The sequence below is a fragment of the Vicugna pacos genome, chromosome 1 (genome assembly GCF_048564905.1).
Source record: "Vicugna pacos chromosome 1, VicPac4, whole genome shotgun sequence".
NCBI classification, from domain to species: Eukaryota; Metazoa; Chordata; class Mammalia; order Artiodactyla; family Camelidae; genus Vicugna; species Vicugna pacos.
Genome location: NC_132987.1, coordinates 67,699,990 through 67,721,335, shown reverse-complemented (window position 1 = coordinate 67,721,335; position 21,346 = coordinate 67,699,990). Strand labels below are relative to the sequence as shown.

The following is a 21,346-nucleotide window of genomic DNA, read 5'->3' as shown; positions in this document are numbered from 1 at the left end:
AGCTGCCACGGGCATCCCTGCTCAGTGACCTCGGGCTCGCTTCCAGTTTCGAAGGTAGTTTCTTTACCGTTTCCGAAAAAGCAGCCCAGATTCTGAAGAGGAGACAAAGTGCTCCCATTCCTTTCCACTTTGTACCTCAGTGTTTGATGTTTTGTAGACATATCATGTCCACAGAGAGGTCCCCACAAAATCCCGAATTTGGGACCCTCAAGGGCGCGCTGCTCACCTCACCAGGTCCGGAACCGCCGAGGAGCGCCAACCCCGCGGCGCCCGGGTCTCTCGCGGGTGCGCGGGGCCGGAAGGGACGGGGAGGGGCGGGGGCAGCACAGCGGAGCGCCGCGCCCGTCGCCGCGCGAGGAGCAGAGCGCGGAGGCGGCGGGACGGCGGCGCCGGGCTCTGCGGTCTGCGCGGGGCGCGCGGTGCCTGCGGGGCTGCCGCCGGCGGACCCTGGCGGGGCCGCGCGTCCAGCCCCTCCCGTGGCACCGCCCCGCACGCGGCGCCAGACCGAGCGCTCGGCCGGGAGCGCCCGCAGGCTAGGACGGCTCGGAGCCCCGGGGACCCTGCGCGCCGCGCTCTCCTGCCCGCTCCCGCGTCCGGTCCCCTGGGGCAGCCCGGCCTCCAGCCGCTGGGCTCCCAGACCCCCTCCGTGGGCGCCTTCTTTCAGCCTGGGCTTGCGGCTGCCGGAGGACCTGGCCCCGGGGCCGTGGAGCCTCAAGCTTGGGTCCCAAATATCCATTTTTATTTCTAAGATGGAGTTACCAATTCATATTCTTATTTTATCCTCTCTAGGTTTTCCAAATGCTTTACGTTGAGTTTGTACCCACTTTATTATCAGATGAGAACGTTGCTTTTCCCAGGATTGTTAAAAGGAAACCCGAACAAGATGTTTACCCATGAAAAATATGCATGAGCTTTGTGTTCAAGACACCCTTAAAAAGTCACAGGATGAGAGAGATGGAGATGATCTTGGAGAGACTTTCCACATTTTCATTTACTTTAAAACCTCAGACGTGTTGTGCTCGTTGGGAAGCCCCACATTTTCTCTACTGCGTGGAGGAAACCCTTGGCTGGCGAGGAGGGAAGGGAGGGAAGCTGGGTAGTGACGTTCTTAGATGTCTTATGCACTATGTTACCCAAGAGGTTTCTTTTCACAGAAAGGGTACTAATGAAGGGGGACATTAGAGGAAGAAAGAATACCCAAGGGTTTCCTCAAGGCAGTGAGCAAAAAGCTGGATTTCCCTAGTGCAGGAATTGTGCCTGAGATTCTACCCAGGTCTCTTCCAGATCTCTCGTTCTTTCTGTGCAGCCTGACCTGTGCATTTGGAACAGACAGAAAGTGAGGGAGACAGATTTGATCCTCTTTCTTGGGGGTTGCTTTAGTTAAGAAGGCACGTGGGTTTAACGTCTCCTCAGGGCAGCTAAGTCCAGAGACCAGAAACAGCTCCTCAGTTCTGTGATTGTAGATTGAGGATTTGTCCTTCTGAACTTTATAGGGCTTTTGTTTCATCTCAGAATTTCTCCTTACTCTTAGCCCATTATTCTCAACAGTCCTCCTATATTCTGCAAGATATTGGAATCTTTCTCCCGACATAGTTCCTACCTTCAATCCCAATGTTCTTTTTCCAGTTGGAGTATCCCCAAGTCCTCAGTTGCCATGCACAGGTTTTCCATCTTCCACCAAGGCCTGCCCTGTTTACCTCAGAAATGTTTCTGGAATCCTTCCCCTCCTCTGTATTCCCACATTTCTGCCCTTGTTAGCTGTTGATTACCTAGGCCTGAATCATTTTAATAGTTTCCTAACTGGTTTTCTTATCCCCTGTCTCTCCCCACCTCGAAAGCAGAAGCAGAACGAAGAATGTCATTCTCTTAACAAAACAAAGCATTTCCCCCACCTCCCACCCACCCTACACACAGACTGCAGTAACTCCTCTCTGCACTTGGGGTACAGTCTAAACTGCTTTCACAATTGGAAACCAGCATACCTTTTAAATTTTCTGTCCACTCAACACCTGTGTTCCAGCTGTACTGAGTTGGGCCAAGTGCCGTTCTTTGAATATACCCTGGATTTTTAATGCCCCCCCCCTGTGTTTTGCTCACTCTGTTCCCTTATCCTGGATTTCTCTTTATTCCCATCTTTACCTGTTAAATTGCTCCCAAGCCTTCAAGATCCAACGCATATTGCTTCTCCTTTACCGAAGTTCTTCCACATCTTCTCAGTCGGATCTGTGAGATCAACTGATGTCTTTCCCAGCACCCTGTGCTTCTGTTACAGCATTCACGAAGTTGGTCTTCATGTGACAGCTGACTGTATCCTCTTGTCTCTCTATTAATGGTCAGAGTCTACAAGGTAGGGTATTTCTGCAAGGCAGAAAATATTTCTGACTCAACTTCATTCTCCATGGCAATGGCCACATACATATTTTAAAATAAATAACCCTTCTATCATTGTATATAAACTTTACTTACTATAAAAATTCAAATTCATAACGTATAAGGAAGGAAATAAACCCCCAAACCCTGAAATAACTACTGTTAATGTTTTGATGATCACATTTCATGCATATTTTTATGCATCTGTCCATCCATATATGCACACATGGAATTATTTCGTGTAGGCTGTGTTTTCTTTTGGACACCCTCTTTTTCAGTCTTTTCTTACCTGATTCTCCCCTCATTACTCTCAACTTATTAAAAGTTAAGCATGCTAAGATAGATAGATAGATAGATAGATAGATAGATAGATAGATAGATAGATATAAATATATATCTTATAGATATATATTTAGATCTGTATCTTATCTATATATCTTTATTTTACAAAATGAGGAATCATAGTGTAAACATTTCCATGCTTCTTGCTTTTCTCATTAAACAATCTCATAAAAATCCTTCCAATTCAACAGGTATAGCTCTAATTCATTCTTTTATTTTAGAGGCTGCATAATGTTCCCCAGTATGGATGTACCAAAATGTATTCAAGAGTTTCCCTACTCATGACATTCAAATTCTTTTTAAACAATTGCCACTGCCACCAGTGTTTTAATAAACATCCTTATATGTATATCCAAATGCCCTGGTACTTTAATTTCCGAGGTGTTGACTCCCAGGTATGAGATTGATCTTTTTAAAATGTTAATAGAACACCTTCTAAAAGGCTATACCAATTTGCTTTGTATAATTTTAGCCATTCTGATAAATGAATAGTTGTTCCTTTAATTTGCATTTCACTGATTACTAGTGAAGCTGCTCATGTTTTCTCTTTTTGCCCCTTTTGGATTTTCTGTTCTGTAAATTGCTTATTCATATAATTAGTTCATTTTTCTTTCTGAGTTACTGGTCTTTTTCTTTTTGAAATGTAAGAATTTCTTATATATTATAGATAGTAACTCTATATCTGTTGTGTGTTAATATGTTGTATGTGTTGCAAGTACTTTCCCCAATCTCTCATTTATCTTTTAACTTTGTTTGGAATCTTTAAACCAACTACAGTTTATTCAGGTTTATGTCAATTTAATTTCACATGAGTTATAACTAGAGTCAATATTGCACTTAGGTAATGAAAATAGATCTTGCTGTTTCAAACTTCCTTAGGAAACCAATCTCCTATTTCACTATTTCAAAAATTTGACATAGCATTCTACTCTCTAATCTCCTACCCAGTCACTATTAATCCACATTGCTCCATTCACAAATATACGTGCATTTATAGTATAATACAAATTTTCTGCATATTATTATCTGGCAGAGTCACATTAAATAGACCATTTTGATTTATTAAAATTCTAGTTAACAAAGTGTTAAAACATTTGGTAGTCATAATTTATTTATTTCTTTTCCAAATACACTTCTTTGGGAAAATTTCTCCTATGCAATTCTAGAGATCTGCCAATTTTGGAACCTCACTCTTTTGACCACAGTAGTGGATATGACCCACACTATAGCAAATAGACTTTATGTCCCAGGAATTTGAATCTTTAATTTTAGATTGACACTTGTTTAAAATGATTGTCCTTAATTCTATCTACTAAATCCTCAGATCTACTGTGTTTCTTTTGATTATACACACACATGCACACACACATATATTTATTTATTTGTTTGTTTGTTTTCTTAGTGGTTGCCTTGGGCATTGTGATTAACATCTGTACTTAAATAATCTACTTGGGAGTAATACCAACTTAATTTCAATAGTATAAAAAGTTTTGCTCCAATATAGCTCCATTCCCTCCTCTTTCTTTGTGCTATTATTTTTGCACAAATATTATTTGTACCCTTTTTTACATTATAAATTCATTAATACAGTTTTATGATGAATTACTTTGTAATACAGTTTATTTTAAAATTAGGAGAAAAAGTTACAAACAAAAAAATACATTTATACTGCCTTTTATATTTACCTGTGTAGTATGTTTACTTGTCCTTTTTATTTCTTCATGTGAATTTGAGTTACTGTCTAGTGTCCTTTTATTTCAGCCAGAAGGACTTCCATTAGCATTTATTGTAGGGCAGATCTGCTGGCCACAAACTCAGTTCCTGTTTCCTTGAAATGTCTGAATTTCTCCTTCATTTTTGAAGGACAGTTTTCCTGAATATAGGAAAACTTTCTTAGTTGACAAGTTTTTTTTTTATTCCTTCTAGTATTTTGAATATGTTATCCCATTTCCTTCTGGTCTCCATACTTTCTGATGAAAAGTCAGCTGTTAATTTTTATTGAGGATCCTTTGTATGTGAAGAGCCACTTTTCTCTTTTTGCCTTACAGATTCTGTCTTTGGTTATCTACAATTTGACTATGATATGCCCAGATATGGGTCTCTTTGTGTTTATCATACCTACAGTGTGTTGATCTTCTTGGATGTGTACATTAATGTTTTTCATCAAATTTGGGAAGTTTTAAGGCATTATTTCTTAAATTATTGTTTTTGCCCTTTTATCCCTCTTCTCTCCTCTGGTACTCCTGTTATGCTTGTTGTATTGGTACATTTGATGGTGTCACACGAGTCTTTGAGGCTTTCTTCATTTTTTTTTCTTCCTGTTCTCCAGACTGAATTATTGCAGTTGACTTATTTTCAAGTGTGCTGATTCTTTTTTCTACCTGTTAAACCTGCTATAAATCCTCTAGTGAATTTGTGATTTCACTTATTGTAATTCTCAACTTCAGAATTTTAACTTTGTTCGTTTTAAAAATAATTTATGTCTTTATAGATATTCTTTATTTGATGAGACATCATTTTCTTTCTTTTAACTCTTTATATGTGATTGTTTAAAATTCTTTGAACATATTTACAATGGCTGACTTAATTATTTTGTCTAGTAAGTCCAAAATCTAGGCTTCAAATGGGACTAGAGCAGGTTAAAATGCCACAGGGACAGTTTCCACTGACTGCTTTTTGCCCTCTGTGTATTAGGCCATACTTTCCTATTTTTTTGTCTCATAATTTTTTTTTTGTTAAGAAAAGGACATTTTAAATTGTATAATGTGACAAATCTGTAAATCATATTCCACCCACCAACCTCAGGGTCTGTTTTTGTTTCTTTTTGCAATTGTTGTTGTAGCTGCTGCTATGGTTTGCTTGTTTAGTGACTTTCCTGGACTTATTTTGTGAAATCTGTATCTTTTGTCCTGTGTAGCCACTAAAGTTTCTGCCCGCTTAGCTTAGCAGTTAATGATGGAACGGAGATTTTATTAAATGACTTGAACCAATAAATTTCCCATCCATTGCTGAAGACCTCTGTGTATATGTGTCTTGAGGCAAGAATTCAATGCTCCAGAAGTCTACAGCTCTGCCTTAGCCTTCACCTCCTGCTTTTCAGAGCCTCCAAGTCAGCCACAGGTGAGAGATTATGGACTTCTTAGGTCTTTTCTGGATAGTCACACAACCCTGCAAGTGCACTTGGCTTTCTACATTCCCAGGAATGTGTCAGAACTTTTCAAATCTGGACATCTCATTCTCCAGATTTTCTTTTAAGTCTTTTTGGCCAGCTTCTTATTTCTTCCAATGGGAATTACTACTTTAGGCAGCTGTGATATTAAAAAGTTGTCACTGGTTGTCTTTGTCAAACCCTCTGGGATAGAGTATTCCTCCGTGATGAAGACCTGAGTCAGGTCAAATAAAGACAAGTCCTGTTTATGTGACTTTTCCAGGGAGCTGCCTGACAGGTCAAATAATGACAGTTTTCTCTGGATGGGGCTTATGTTCTCTCCAGTGGCTGCTAGACTGCTGTTTTTCACAATTGTCATAGTTGTGAGGCTGTTGGTTTTTCAGACTACTGCAGCACTAGGGTGAGGCAAATGGGACTAGAGCAGGTTAAAATGCCACAAAGCTTGCTGTTCTTATTGAGATTCAGCCATTTTATTTGAATAAATGCTCCTCAGGTTTTTATGGGCTTTAATTTTCACAGTTCTGAAAAAGTTGATTTTGACAACTTTGTGAGTGTTCTTGTTGCTTTCAAGAAGGTGTAAGTCTTTGGAGGTCCTTATTCTGCTATTCTGGAAGTACTTCTCCCTTTCTAGTTAATTTATTACTAAACATTTTTTGGTTTTTGTCACTATTTTGAAGGAAATATTTTCCCCATTTACATAGTGGACTTATGTAAAGAAAAACAATTAGGCTTTAAATTTTATCTTATATCCAGCCACTTTACCTAATTTAATTTTAACTCCATTAAATTTTTTAAGAGAATCTAAAAAATTCTGGATAAACAATTATATTATAAAAAATGAATAATTTAGTATCTTCTTAGTATTTATAACAATGAAAAACTTTTTTCCCTCATCATAGTGTGTTTGCCAGAATCTACAAAATAATGGTCAACAACAATGATGTTGGAAATTTCCTGTTTCGTGCCTGATTTTGGCAGAAATGGCTTAATGGGTTCCATCTTCAGAATAATTGATGTTGCTTTTTACTGAACAAATTTGTCATATATAATACTCCTTTTCTTCTAATAATGCATGTTGAATTGAATTGACCTTTTGATTCACAAGCTTTTGGTAAGCTTTTTAATTTAGGTCTTAATATTACTCTGGGCCATTACTTGAAGGTAACTTGTGAAGTGTCTCATAATATGGAATTACTCAGGTAGCCAGCTGAATTATAAATTGAGATATTACTATAGGGAACTAGAGAAAACACACATTTTAACAGAAACTTTCTGAAGACAAAATTTCTGCCTGAATTGTTTGTGACATTAATGAGTTTACTTAAGTAGGGTGGGGGAGTTCAAGGTAAATCAAATGGAAGGGCACCCCTGTGTCACATTGGCAGGTGTGATGTTTTAGGATGGGGAGAGCCATTGTTCTTGCTGTAGAATCTCCCATGATACTATCTGAGACCTAGAACCTTGAATCAATGGATTGACATTAGTACTGGAACTCTAAAGATTCAGCCCTAAAGGTCCCCTCTTCCTGTCACTCATGCTAATCCTTCTTAAGAAAAAGGTAACCTCTACACTCCACCCTCTTGACTTCTTGGCTCATCACCTTGACTCCCTTTTAATTTTGTTCCACTTGGAATTTAAAATAAGGCCCCAGAGTTTTTACCTGGAAATTGACTTGAAAGCCACTAGAATTCCCAGGCCTCTCAGTCTTAAACCAACTAGTAACAGCAGGCATTGAAATTCAGACCCAGCTCAGTTTCCTAAGATGCTCCCTACCTGACCTCAAACTGACCTACAAAGGCTAGCTCCAGTTTGCACTACTATATAGAGGGCTGTGGTTGGTTTGTGAATGGCACATTCTAAGAATGAACTATTATCAGAGTGACAATATCTTTTATTTTATTATCTTTTGCTGTTGTTTTTTCCACAAATATTTGTCAAGTGTAGGAGATAACTTGTCCCTTTCCATGATTTCTTGCCATGGTCCAAAACATAGTTCTGCTTTCTCGGAAGTGTTAGGGAGAAAGCTTCAGTTCTTTGTTCTTTCACCTCCCACTTGTTTCTTGCGGGAAATAGAATGACTTGTGTGATTATTGTTTTAGAAAAAGTATCATTGCATTTACATAGCCAAGCCCTTTCTTGGCTTTCTGTGGAATGATCCTGCCCACAGAAGATATGCATTCTTCTCTTCTTCATATGGCAGACTAACTAGAACTGACCCTGCTTCTATAGATGGGCTGTGTTTGTACAAGTTCTGCCTAAGCTTGGGTGGTTAAGTTCAATTTGGGAGGAAAGAGTATGAAACTCATTTTGACTTCTAATAGAGGCTGTACTCCAATCTAACATTACCATTAAAAAGCTGATATTTAGATTATTGTGTAAATTTCTTGGATTTATATTTCTATTGTTCAGAACCTAGAGGCAAAAGGGATATGATTCTCCTTCTTATTGGTGTTCATTTTGTGCAATATGTTGCTAGAAGCAAAGAATCATGTACATGGTCCCTGTAGTTTTGTAGTAGAGCTAAGATATTTAAACAAGGAGTAAGAATTCAAATGATAATATAAGCATCAAATATTCTGGAATCATTTGCTGGTTTAAGGTGTTGTGACAGGTACTAAGGATACAGATATGTTATGCATTCTACTCTTAAGGACCACACAGAGAAATCTTCACAGGGAAAAGGGAACTTGACTTGGTTTAAGATAGCTATGATTTCAAAGGGCAGAGATGGGAGAAGATATTCCAGGTAGAGGAAATAGCATGAGCATGAACTCAGAGGCAGAAATCAAGGCAAGCAGTCCATTTCTGACAGAACTGGAGGGATCTTTGAGAAAAGCAATGGAGGATAACTGGGCAGGTAGATTGGAACTAGATTGTGTGGTTTCTTGATTTCTGGCTTAATCAGAGGCAGGAGAGCCTAATATGTCGGTGGTCCTAGATAGATAAAAAGGGATGCCAACAGAGACTAAATGTCTTAAAAGAAGAAAAATGTCCCCCAAATAAATATTTTCCTCTGTAACTTATTTAGGTATAAGTTATAGAATATCAAAACTGGCAAAGAGTTTAGAAATACTCTAGTTCAACATTCTCATTTTTAAAATGAAGAAAGAAGCCTAGAGAGATGAAGTGAATATTCATAGGAACACTAGGTGCATACCTAAAAAACTTACAGATGATGCTAATGTGAGACATCTATCGCAAGAAGTAAGGGCAGCAACAGCATCATCTTTGAACAGGAAAGGCAGATGCCTTCCAGAATTCTAATAACACAACAGGTAAGGATTGTTGCAGGAACACAGATTAAATTATTTCCTATAAAGCAAGTTGGAAGATTTCTGGTCCTTACATGTAAGGATGCTCGTTTTGTGTGAACCAGAGGGACTGAGTAATTAGTAGATTATTGTTAGTTTTTTTTTTTTCATGTTACAGTCATGCCCCTAAATGACTTTCAGGTTAACTTTTCAACCCTCAGCAAGCTTTTAAAAGGTGAGAGACATCTTCTGCTGCTGCTGGCTGGGATGATGGGAGCCTTTGGAAAGAGTTGCCATTATGAGTCTTAGCAGGGAACCTGTCTCCTAGGCTTCACTTGTCAACAGTAAGCTCCATGGGATGGGCAGGAACAAGATACAGAGGGGAACATCTGTGGGAAACAGAAGTAAACAGTATATTAAAAATAATTAAGTTAATAAAATGGACATTCTCCAACCCACTTTTGTCACCAAATGTTTAATGCATGGTGGCCCCACACAGCCAGAGGGAGAATTTTCATGAGCACAAGACTCCCTGAAACTAGATGTCCAGAATCCAACACAGTTGACGCTGGTAAGTCCTTTGAAGTTGAGAAGCTTTCTGGTTATCTAGCCCTTCTTGAGGATAGAAGTTTAAGAAGGGCTCAGCCCTAGTGCTCTTAAGCAAATGTCCTTTTTCTTTTTTTCTTTTTTAAAAAACAAATTTATTTATTGACACAACATACAATTCACCCATTTAAACTTTACAATTCAATAGCTTTTAGTATATTCACAGATATGTGCAACCATCATGATGGTAAATTTTAAAGTAATTTTATTACCTCAAAAAACCAAAAAAACAGGAAACCAGAAATAAAACAAGAAAACCTACAGAATGGGAGAAAATTTTTGCAAGTGAAACCGACAAAGGCTTGATCTCCAAAATATATAAGCAGCTCATACGACTCAATAAGAAGAAAATAAACAACCCAATCCAAAAATGGGCAGAAGACCTAAACAAGCAATTCTCCAAGGAAGACATACAAATGATCAAAAAGCACATGAAAAAATGTTCAATATCACTAATTATCAGAGAAATGCAAATCAAAACTACAATGAGGTATCACCTCACACCAGTCAGAATTGCCGTCATTCAAAAATCCAAAAATGACAAATGCTGGAGAGGCTGTGGAGAAAGGGGAACCCTCCTACACTGCTGGTGGGAATGCAGTTTGGTGCAGCCACTATGGAAAACAGTGTGGAGATTCCTCAAAAGACTAGGAATAGACTTACCATATGATCCAGGAATCCCACTCCTGGGCTTGTATCCAGAAGGAAATCTACTTCAGGATGACACCTGCACTCCAATGTTCATAGCAGCACTATTTACAATAGCCAAGACATGGAAACAACCTAAATGTCCATCAACAGGTGACTGGATAAAGAAGATGTGGTATATTTATACAATGGAATACTACTCAGCCATAAAAACCGACAACATAATGCCATTTGCAGCAACATAGATGCTCCTGGAGAATGTCATTCTAAGTGAAGTAAGCCAGAAAGAGAAAGAAAAATACCATATGAGATCGCTCATATGTGGAATCTAAAAAACAAAAACAAACAAACAAACAAAAACAAAGCATAAATACAGGACAGAAATAGATTCATGGACAGAGAATACAGACTTGTGGTTACCAGGGGGGTAGAGGGTGGGAATGGATAGACTGGAATTTCAAAATTGTAGAATAGATAAACAAGATTACACTGTATAGCACAGGGAAATATACACAAAATGTTATGATAAATCACAGAGAAAAAAATGTGACAATGAGTGTGTATATGTCCATGAGTGACTGAAAAATTGTGCTGAACACTGGAATTTGACACAACACTGTAAAATGATTATGAATCAATAAAAAATGTTAAAAAAAAACCAAAATAACCCTTGTTGATGAGAATGAAATGTAGAGTTACTGTATGATCCAGTAATTCCAATTGTGTTTATACCCAAACGAACTGAAAGCAGTGACTCGAACAGATATTTGCGTACTTGTGTTCACAGCAGCATTATTCACATGAGTCAAAAGGTAGAAGCAAACTAAATGTTCATCAATAGATGAATGGATAAACAAAATACTGTATATACATACAACAGAATATTATTCAGCCTTAAAAAAGCATAAACGTCTGACACATGCTACAATAAAGATGAACCTTGAAAATATTATGCCAAATGTAATAAACCAGTCACAAAATGACAAATATTGTATAAATTTCATTTATATGCAGGATCTAGAATAGTCAAATTCATTAAGACAGAAGTAGAATGATGATAGATGCTTGTGGTAAAGCTACTGAAACAGTATGGAAATAAAAGTTTTAGAATGTATTTCACAATTCCTCCATATGGGTATATCTTCACCTAAGAATATCATGACATTTTTTGTATGAGCTGATAGGAATTTAACTGTTTTTAAGTTTCTGAGTAGTCTGCTATATGTCCTTCTTTATTTTTTTAATGACTTGTTTTAAAGTCTATTTTGTCTGATAAGAGTATTGCTACTCCTGCTTTCTTGTCATTTCCATTTGCGTGAAGTATCTTTTTTCATTACTTCACTTTCAATCTATGTATGTCCTTCACCATAAAGTGGGTCTCTTATAGGCAGCATATTGTAGCTTTTTGTCTTATTATCCAGTCTGCTACTCCATGTCTTTTGATTGGAGCATTTAGTCCACTGACCTTTAATGTAATTATTGATACATATGTATTTATTGCCATTTTAAACCTTGTTTTCCAGTTGATTTTACATTTCTTCTTTGTTCCTTTCTTTTCTGTTTTTCCTTTTGTGGTTTGATGGTTTTCTTTTGTAATATGCTTGAGTTCTCTTCTTTCTGATTTTTGTGAATCTATTATATGTTTTTGATTTGTGGTTACCCTGGTTTTCAAGTATGCTAAACCATTACTATATCTACCTGTTTTAGCCTGGTAGTCATATAAGCTCAAACACACTCTTTGAAAGTCTACACTTTCTTACTCCTCTCCCCTACATTTCATGATTTTGATGTCCTATTTTATATCTTCATGGTTATCAGTAGTCCACTATATGAGTGTGCTATCATTTGTTTCAGCATTCTCTTCTGATAAAATTTGTGTAGTTTCTACTTTTTCACTGAAATGACACAGTCAAGATATTTACACTTGATTCTTTGTGCTAGTATTTCCTAGAAGTGGAATTTCTGGGTCATAGATTATGGAAATACAGTGTTGTGTAACCTGCTGTTTTTAAAAAAACCATTACTATACTATGAGCCTCTTTTCAGGTAATTAAATATTTAATTTAGCTGCCTAATATAACTTATGGATGTATTAAAATCTGTTTTCCCAATCTCTGAACACTGGAAATTAAGTTATTTCTAGATTTTCACTAGATTGCTTCATTGTAAACAACTTTGCAATAAACATTACTTTAGCTAAATTTTTTCATGCATGCTTAAAATTGTACTCTTAAGATGAGTTCTTGATATAGAATCACTCATTCAAAGAGTATGCACATTAAAAATAATAACTTTCATTGTTTTTTCTTATTACAGAAATAATACATGGTCATCCTAGATAAGAAAATACAGATAGGCGAGAAAATCAAACATGCATTACCTCACCACCCAGAGGCAACCATTGGTAGCTCTCCTGTCTGCATATTTTTTCTTTACATAATTGCAAATATAGTGTACACGCTGCTTTGAACCACCAGTGATAAGCATCTTTTCTTTTATCTCCATTATCACTTTTAATATCTACATAGTATTCTACATTATAAATGCACCAAAATTTATTTGTACCATCCTTATTGCTGGGCATTTAGGTTCTTAATGTACATATTTTGAAAACTTTCCAGGTGAATGCAGTACATATGAGGGCAATCATCTCACTGTCAAAAAGCCCTGAGCAAAATGCTTCTGCCTATTTATGGACCTGAGGGCCAGGGAGAAGGAGAGAGAGAGAAGGGCTAGTAGTGGAAATATACTGAGTCAAAGTAGAGAAGAGCGCCTCATCCAAGGCCCCCAACAAGGAGGACTCTGAATGGAGGCATCTGACATAGAAATGTAGATGTGTGTATGAGCATGGCTGGTTGGGATTGGGGAAGGAAAGCGGAGTCCTTGACTGCAACTCCCTCCAAAAAATTGCAATGGATTGGCAGTGTGTCAAGTCTGGTGGTGCAGGGGATTGGGACTCTGTATTCACAGTCTGGTTTCTTTTTCTTCCTGCTCCTGTAGAAGACAAAGTAAATTGAGAAGTTTGGTTCTGCCAGGAGCTTTGATCTTCAGAAATGTTGAGGCGAGTGTTAGGGAGGGTTTAGGTAAACAGGCATTCCCATTTGCTGTTGATGATAGTGTACATCATATAACCTTTTTGGAGAGTAATTTGTAAATAGATAAATGCATGTAACAAGAAATTGAGAGGGACTTTTTCGCTTCTTAAATTACATTTAAAACCAAAGCTCATACTATTAGACACGAGTAAGAAAAACTAGATATGCATACATTTTCAAGAGAGCCATCAACTGATCACTTTCAGATGGGGCAAATACCTCCCCAGGGTGTCTGGAAGGAAGCAAACCCGGCACAGCTACCGTCACCACACCTCAACTTCAGGCTGAGTCAATTTAAGAAAACTGGGAAGAATGGGAGGAATGGTGGTGGTCTTATGAGAAAAGACTACTACAATCTCCTTGAGAGCATTTTCCTTTCTTCTTTGGGAGAGGGAAGAAGGGATGCTTTCCCCTCCCCTCCTCCCAAAGTCCAGTGAATGCAGACTCCAAGTGTGGCAAGGACACTTCGTTGTTTCATGGACTGAGAAGACCCTACAGAATTATCTTGCCAGCACTCCATCCAAGATGGTTACCCATTCAGGGAGCAACAGCTGTGAAGTGGACTCCAGTGGTCCAGTGGTGAGAGCTAAGATGGAGTGGAAGAGGGTGAGCTAAAGCCATGTTGCTCACATCAGAGAACTGTGCAACAGAGAAGGAGGCCTCACAAGGTCCTGCCAAAGAACAAACAATCTTGATGCCTGCCAGACAGATAACATCAACCATCTACCTGGTTAGCCAGAGAAGCAACATAGCCAACAAGAGATGTTTAAAGTCAAGAAGGGTTTGCCTTTTCCCTCACTTCCATTCCTCCACTGTTTCAATCATTGAAGGAGCCCTTCCAAGTCTCTCAAGGGAAAGGGAGAGCTCTGACTCAGCTTTGAAGTTTTAAATGGACTAGAAAGGTATGGAATCTGCTCAAGATGCCCTTAAAAGCCCGAAGGGTATTCAAAATAACACAGTTGAAAGTGATGGTTTGAGAAACAAAACCATTTCACGTTTAGACTTTACAAAGAAGAGAGTCTTTAAAATAAAGTAGTTACATGCATATCCCTTTTGATCCTGGAATTCCACCGTTAAGAACTGAGACTCCAGATATGAGTAGCTAATGTATGAGAAGTTATGTGTACAAGGATGCTTACTGCAACATTATTTGTCGTCGCAAAAATAGCAGTTACAAAAAGAAAAAAAAAACAATAGCAACAAAAAACTAGAGACAATATAAAGCTATAAATAGGATACTGGTTAAATCAATTATCTTATAATCACACATTTAAAAATAACAAAAAGATTGAGGTAGAGCTGTATGTGTTGACACAGAAACAGCTCCAAGATAAATGAAAAGGGAATGACAGCACAATGTACATAAATCTTTAAAAATAAAAAAACTGCTTGTATAAATATTTTAAAAATATGTACTGTACATACTGTATATACTGATAAATAAATTAAAAATAATTCTGGAAAGATCCACAAGAAATGTTTAAGAGTGATTTCCTTTGGAACAAATGGCTAGGAGACTAATTTTTTACTGATGCCTTCAGGTGCTATTTGAATTTGTCACTAAGGTCATGTGGTTATTTTTTTTAATGTAAAAATTAGATAGATAGGTTGTACAACAATGTGAATGCTCCTAATGCTACTGAATTGTATACTCAAAAGTGGTTAAAATGGTAAGTTTTATGTTAAGTATATTTTTCCACAATAAAAAAGTAAATAAATATATGTAAATTCATTTTAAATAAAAGAAGTATCAAGAGGAGAATAAGGAGCTGCAGGAAGAGAGAGTGAGCGTGTGAGAAATCTCTGAGGCGGCAGTAAAAGCAGGCTCAGTGCCTTGTCCTGGACTCACCAAGGGCTTTGCACAGGAGGCCTCCTGAGGCTTTAATAGGGGGTCAGAAAGAAGTCAGGACATGAACATTTGTCTGGAATAAGTTGGGGAGGGGAACTTGGCAATTTTTTGTTTTCACTGTATTTGTGGTTAGACTCTGCACTGTTGTGTGAAATTAAAGAGCAGGAGAATTTATTGGGCAGTGTGACCAGTTTTCTACCTGAATAACTGAGGGTTTGACTTTCACCAAGTTCTGTACAAAACCCGGGCTGGATTATTCACGGATGAGACACTGTCCTAGATTCACAGGCTCTCAGAATATCAGAGCTGGAAAAGCCCCTGGGTGTGCCCTTCTTTTTCTTGAGGACACTGAGACCAGGGAGTGACACATACAGGTCCAAGTCACACAGAAGCTCAGTGACTGAGCTAAGATTATAACCTGGGTCTCTGGGCCCCTGGTCAAGTATTGTTCTTCTGAAAAAGTGATACTAGCACTGTTCTAGTCAAGGCTTGATCATCTTTACTCATATTCTCTTCCTGTTGATGGCCCAACTGCTCCTCGGATTTGAGGGTCTGGTGTTTGGTCATTATTTCTTTGAAGTATTGCAGGACTCTGGTTGCTGATACCTTACCTAGAATGTTTGCACCTGTATTCTATATGTGAGGTTACGGTTTTGTACTGTTTCATCAATTTTGTGATGCAGATTGTTTCACTGTGTCTCTGAAATCAAGGTGCCACTGAGGATTGCCTTAGGTCAGGCCTAAGTTGTGACATAGTTGTCTTTGCCGGTGCCTGTGTGAACTTGTCTGAAACCTTCCACTGACACCCAGAGCAAGAACAAGAGAGATGCAGCGTCTAAACTTGCCAAGTGAGAGTCAGTAGTTTGGGGGAAAAAGGCTGGAGACAACGGGCCCTTCTCTTGGGAAAGGCGGTATTACCTATGATTTTGATGCAGTAGAGGACAGTATTTTACAGAAAAACACAGACATCAGTAGCTTTGAATTGAAAAGTGATTCAGAAGGGCTTGACTCCTCTTAGTATGAAAACATTTTCTTTTTTATGATGCACAAGAGTGACAGAAGATAATCTTTTAAAATAAGCCTAAATTTGAGTAAATATAAAGTAAAAATTCTAAGTGCTAACAAAGTGTTTTTGTCCTGGTACGTAGAATAACATGAATTTCGCAATCATTGGCATCTTGGATTACATGAAATATGCCAACTATATATCAAGCTCTGATATTAAACATGAAAATGAAGAGGGTCCCCCTTTTTTTTTGCTCTAGGCTTTGACTATTTAAAAATAACATGAGAATTAACTAAATGTCAACTAAGGCTCAGCTATGAATTCATGTAATCCTGGGGTCTTTCCAACGCAAGTTTTTAAAGTATATAGCAAGCTTTTCTGTGCTAACTGGTCTACTTATATTTATCATATTTTAGGATTGATTTTGGTAATGTGTATTTTTACTAGGGAATTGTCCATTTTCTTAGGATTTCAGTTTGCTGTCATAGGTTTCTCTCATACTTTTAATTTCTCCTCTACTTGTCATTTTCTATAGAATTCTTAGTTTTATCCATTTTTGCTCAGGGTTTTTTTCTTAAGCCAGATCTTTTGCAAAGGAAGGCTTTTACATTTATTTTTACTTTCTACCTCATTTCCTGTATGTTCATTTTAGCTGTAATATTAATTCCTTCTTCCTAATTTCTTTTGGTCTATCTTGTTGCTCTTTTTTTCTAATTTCTTAAGATAAAAACTAACTTTATTTCTTATATTATTTTCTTTAATGATAAAAGCATTTAAGGTATATCTTTTCTTCTGAATACAGTTTCCACTGTGACATTTGGGCTTTGGTGTAAAGTGTTCTTTTTTCATTGCTTTATAGGTATCTTTTAATTTTGTTTTGAGCTCCTCTGTGTATGGTTTTTGGTCTTCCTTACATTATTTCTTTCCAGCTTTATTAAATTACTATCAGAGAATGTGATTCTGGTACTCTGTCAAGGTTTTCTTTGTGGTCAAATATGAGTGACTTTTGTAAATTTTCTATGACTACCCCCAAAATGTTTTATGGTTGTTTGTTTGAGGGATATTAGATTCTATACACAAATGTTACATCAAGTTTATTGACTGTAGTATTCAATTCCTATGTCATCCGTATTTGTTCTATATCAGATTTGCTTAATTCTGGAATAAAGTATTAAAGTCTCTGCTATAATCATGTTTTATCAAATTGTTTTTATATGTCTTATCATTTCTCACAAGATCATTAAGTCATGGATGAGGGAACCAGACAGTACTTCTCTCCATTACTTTTACATCTTATATATTTAGCTATTATGTTGTTTGGTATAGCCACTTACATGTTTTCGGTCTGATTCTATCCCTCTCCTTTTTATCTACATGTATCTCTCTGTCTTTATTTTGATCTATTTATTCTAAGTTTTGTTGCTCACTCGCATCTTCATCCTTATTTATCACCTCGCACCCTCTGTTATGGTTAATCTGTTTTATGACTAGAGCCTCTTCTGAAGTTTCCCCTTTAGTGGGAAAATATAGGTGTTAGTCTCTGACTCCTCACATATCTGCAGGTATCATTCTTTCATGGTGACGACTGAATGTTGTCTTGGCTGGTCATGGTATTCTTGAGTTACAGTCTTTTTCTGTCAGAAATCTGTGGATTATTCCACTGAATTCCAGCTACTGGTGATGCAGATAAGATGTCTGATGCTATTTTCTTTACAATAAGGCAACTATTCTTTTTATGAGAAAGCTGGTAAAATTTTCTTTTCTTCCTTAAGTGTCCAGGAATCTTACTAGGATGTGTGTGTGTGTGTGTGTGTGCGTGCGCATCATTTCAGCTTGGAATCTGGACAGCCTATTTGATGTGCAGACTTAAGTATTTCTTGATCCAAGGAAAATTTCTCCTTTATATGCTTAATTATCTCCTTTCCTTCATACGTGCCTTCTTCTTCATCCAGCTTTCCTAATATTGTAGGCTAAGCCTCTTGGGTCTATCCTCAAGTCTCTTGTCTTTTCTATCACGATTTCAGTCACCTTTTATCTTTACCCTATGCTCTGAGGTACTTGCTCCATTTGATCTTTTAGCCCACTAGTTTAGTCTCAACTGTGATCTTTTTCTCCTTTCATTCATGCACACAATTAGGTTGAAAAATCTTTTTTCCTTTTTCTCACCTTTCTCTTTCTCCTTCCCTCCTTCTCATTCTCTTTTTCTCCCTCTTTTTATTTCCTTCCTTCCTTCTCTTTTGTCTCCCTTCCCTTTACCTCCCTTCCCCCTTTCCTTCCTTCTCCAGAAGCCTTTCTTTTTTCTTGCACTTGTATCTTTCTGGTATATGCTTTGTCTATTCTGGCTGACCTTACTCTCTGCTACTGGGCTCCTTTGCATATGTTGTTATTTCCTTTGTTTACCCAACGGGGCTCAGGGCTGGTGTTGAGTATCCTACAAGGCCGCAGTTCCATATGGTGGAAGGCAAGGTGGTCTCCTGTCTTTGAGCTCACTGCGTGGAGATAAGCTGTCCACAAGACTTCTACTGAAGCAGGGAAGAAGATGCCCTCTTCCCTACCCTTAGCAGATTCTCTCAGCCTCAGAGGTAGGGAAGGCAGTTCCTTCCTGTTTTCTTGGGATCCGAAAAAAGCAGCACATTCATGCAGGGCTGAAATCAATTTTCACTTTTAGGATCCACAAGATCGCTCAGAGACAAGTTTTCCCTAGATTTATTGGTTCACTCTTTCCCTGGGTATTTCCAATGGTGGCCCCTCTTGTAGCCTTTGGTAGGGGGATCCTGGCACTCTTTCTTTCCTCCAGGACTCATACACCGCCTCACTTCCATTTATACACTCATAGTCTGAGCTGCCATTTGACAAAAATTGGAGTTGCTAGTTAAAAGAGAGCACAGCTGTATTCAGATTGCCATTTTCCCAGTGTTCTAATTCCTAACTGCTAAGCCCTTGGAAGGCACGATTACCTCTTGTGTCTTCCATGTCTAATTCTGTGACCTACACGTCATTACTATCATCAAGATGGAGAAGGAAGAAGAGGAAGAAAAAGAGAGGGAGGAAAATGAGAGACTGAGGAGGAAGAAAAGGAAGGAAAGCAAGGTGCCAGTGCCAAAAGTCTTCGGCGATGCAGCTGTCTTTTGAAGATTGGTTCTTAGTGCTAAGGGGCTTTCTTAAATTGGCATTTGCATCTGCGTGATCTTACCTTCCTCACTGCCTGATTTTATGAGGGCATACACCCATGGGGCCTGTTTTCTTGGATCTGCTAATATATGAATGATTGCTTAATCCTGAGTTGATGTTCATGGTTAAATAAAAAAAAGAAATTAGATGCTGGCTACCTGGGGCTAAAGGGCACATATAGGAAAATCACTCTCACCAGGGTAATAGGCTCATTAATGATAAGCAGATCCCTCTAAATCTTGATCTGAGAGAAGAGACATCTGCTTTATGTCAGATCAAGTACTTGGCCTTTGCTCTAAGATGGCTTTGGCACTGCATCTCTCAAAGGAGAAAAATATCAGTCCTATCACCCAGGGGGCCCAGTGCTGTCTGCAGTGTCACCTAGAAGCTCATTTATTCCTCTCTAGGCCATATGGTCAGGTGAAAGTGACAGGTCATTCTTAGTGATCTGTGTCCAGTGACCAAACTTCAGTCTGCATGTATGCATATGTATATACTTGCATGGGGTATCTGTCTATGTGGCAGGCAGAGGGAGCTGCAGAAGGATTTGGGCTTACCTGAATGTATACACTGATTTGACCCAACTCAAGTTCCTCTCCTCAGTGGTATCTTGAAAAGATTATATTACCTGAGAGTAACACTCAGCCAAGTGTCCTTCCTTCCTCCTCCTGGATACATCAACTCCTGTAACCACACCAGTCAGGCTGCTTCTGAGTCAGGAACACTAGTCAAGAAGCTTCTTGAAAACTTCACCGTCAAGAATCCTCTTTCCTCAACGCATCACAGCTTTATGTCCAGTTCTTTTATTACTGTATTTGTGTCCCAACTGCAGAGAACAGTGATCTTGTTGTCCTCTCATTTTCCTCTTCTTAATAGATGTTGCACACACACTTATAAGGTAAGAACTGTTGGAAGTACATGACTCCTTTGTGCACTGACTTTTATGGTGGTGGGAGGAGTTTGGGATCAAGAGAAAGGACAGAAAGTTCTCAGAGGAAGGGAGCAGCAACATTTGGGAGACAAAGGTACTAAAACAATATAATGCATACACACTCATGCAATATACTTTTGTCTTACTAGTATCATTGTGCCTGTCTGCTGACATAAATAGTTTAAAAATTGCCTTCATATCAATCTGGCTAGCATGGATTACCAGAACCTTAAGAAAGACTTCCTCTAGTGACAGTTGTTAAACTTCAGAATTGCTAAAGAAGTAAAATCTTCTCTATGGTATTTAAAAATAGAAGTTCTCATCCTGATGGTTGAGTTGTCCTCTTGCATAAAGTGGTCTGATGATGACTTTTCAAACTCTCACTGCCAAATCTTTGATTGTGCAATCACTTGGAACCAGAGAGAAATTCAGATAGCAGGCCACGGTTAAAAATGTAATTACCATTATGCCATAGCTTAAGTCATAGGCATCTACTAGCAATCATCTGATTCATTTTTATCCATTGGTCAACTATACACATGCCTTTCTTTTATGAGTTGCTGTCCTCAGCAGAAATAAAAAACAGATTGTTTGTTTCAAAGCTGGCTACTGACTTGTCATTCCCTACAACAAACCCTTGGAAGTGAAATAAAGGATAGAATTTTAATTGCAGATTCAGGGGCAAAATTCTCATTACTCCACTAACATTGCCCCTGGCTGCATGTGACTAAAAAGGGTGTGGTGAGTGATGCAAGAACTTACAAATGTTTGAGAGCTGCAAAAATAGAAAGGAGTTTTGAACACAGACAACTGTAGGTTCAAAGTCAGGAAGAACCTCAGAGATCAATGTCAAAGTTACAAATAGGTTAAAATTAACAATGGCAAAATTCTAAAATTGTAGCTTTTTA

The 21,346-nt window shown here is 38.2% G+C and overlaps 1 protein-coding gene and 1 long non-coding RNA gene across 2 annotated transcripts in view; both read right to left on the bottom strand.

The window, feature by feature from the left end:
* The window catches only part of GPR156 (G protein-coupled receptor 156), a 102,438-nt gene extending 102,118 nt beyond the window's left edge, over positions 1-320 (bottom strand). Inside the window, exon 1 of the mRNA XM_006210336.4 lies at positions 227-320. The gene's annotated coding sequence lies outside the window, so the exon portion shown is untranslated. The remainder of the gene's footprint in view (positions 1-226) is intronic.
* An 8,765-nt stretch (positions 321-9,085) lies between these two features.
* On the bottom strand, positions 9,086-20,172 carry LOC140697380 (uncharacterized). The gene is made up of 3 exons (XR_012074351.1): positions 20,136-20,172; positions 10,402-10,714; positions 9,086-9,521 (listed from the first exon to the last, which is right to left on the bottom strand). It is a non-coding gene; the product is annotated as an uncharacterized lncRNA (long non-coding RNA).
* Positions 20,173-21,346: the final 1,174 nt, after the last annotated feature.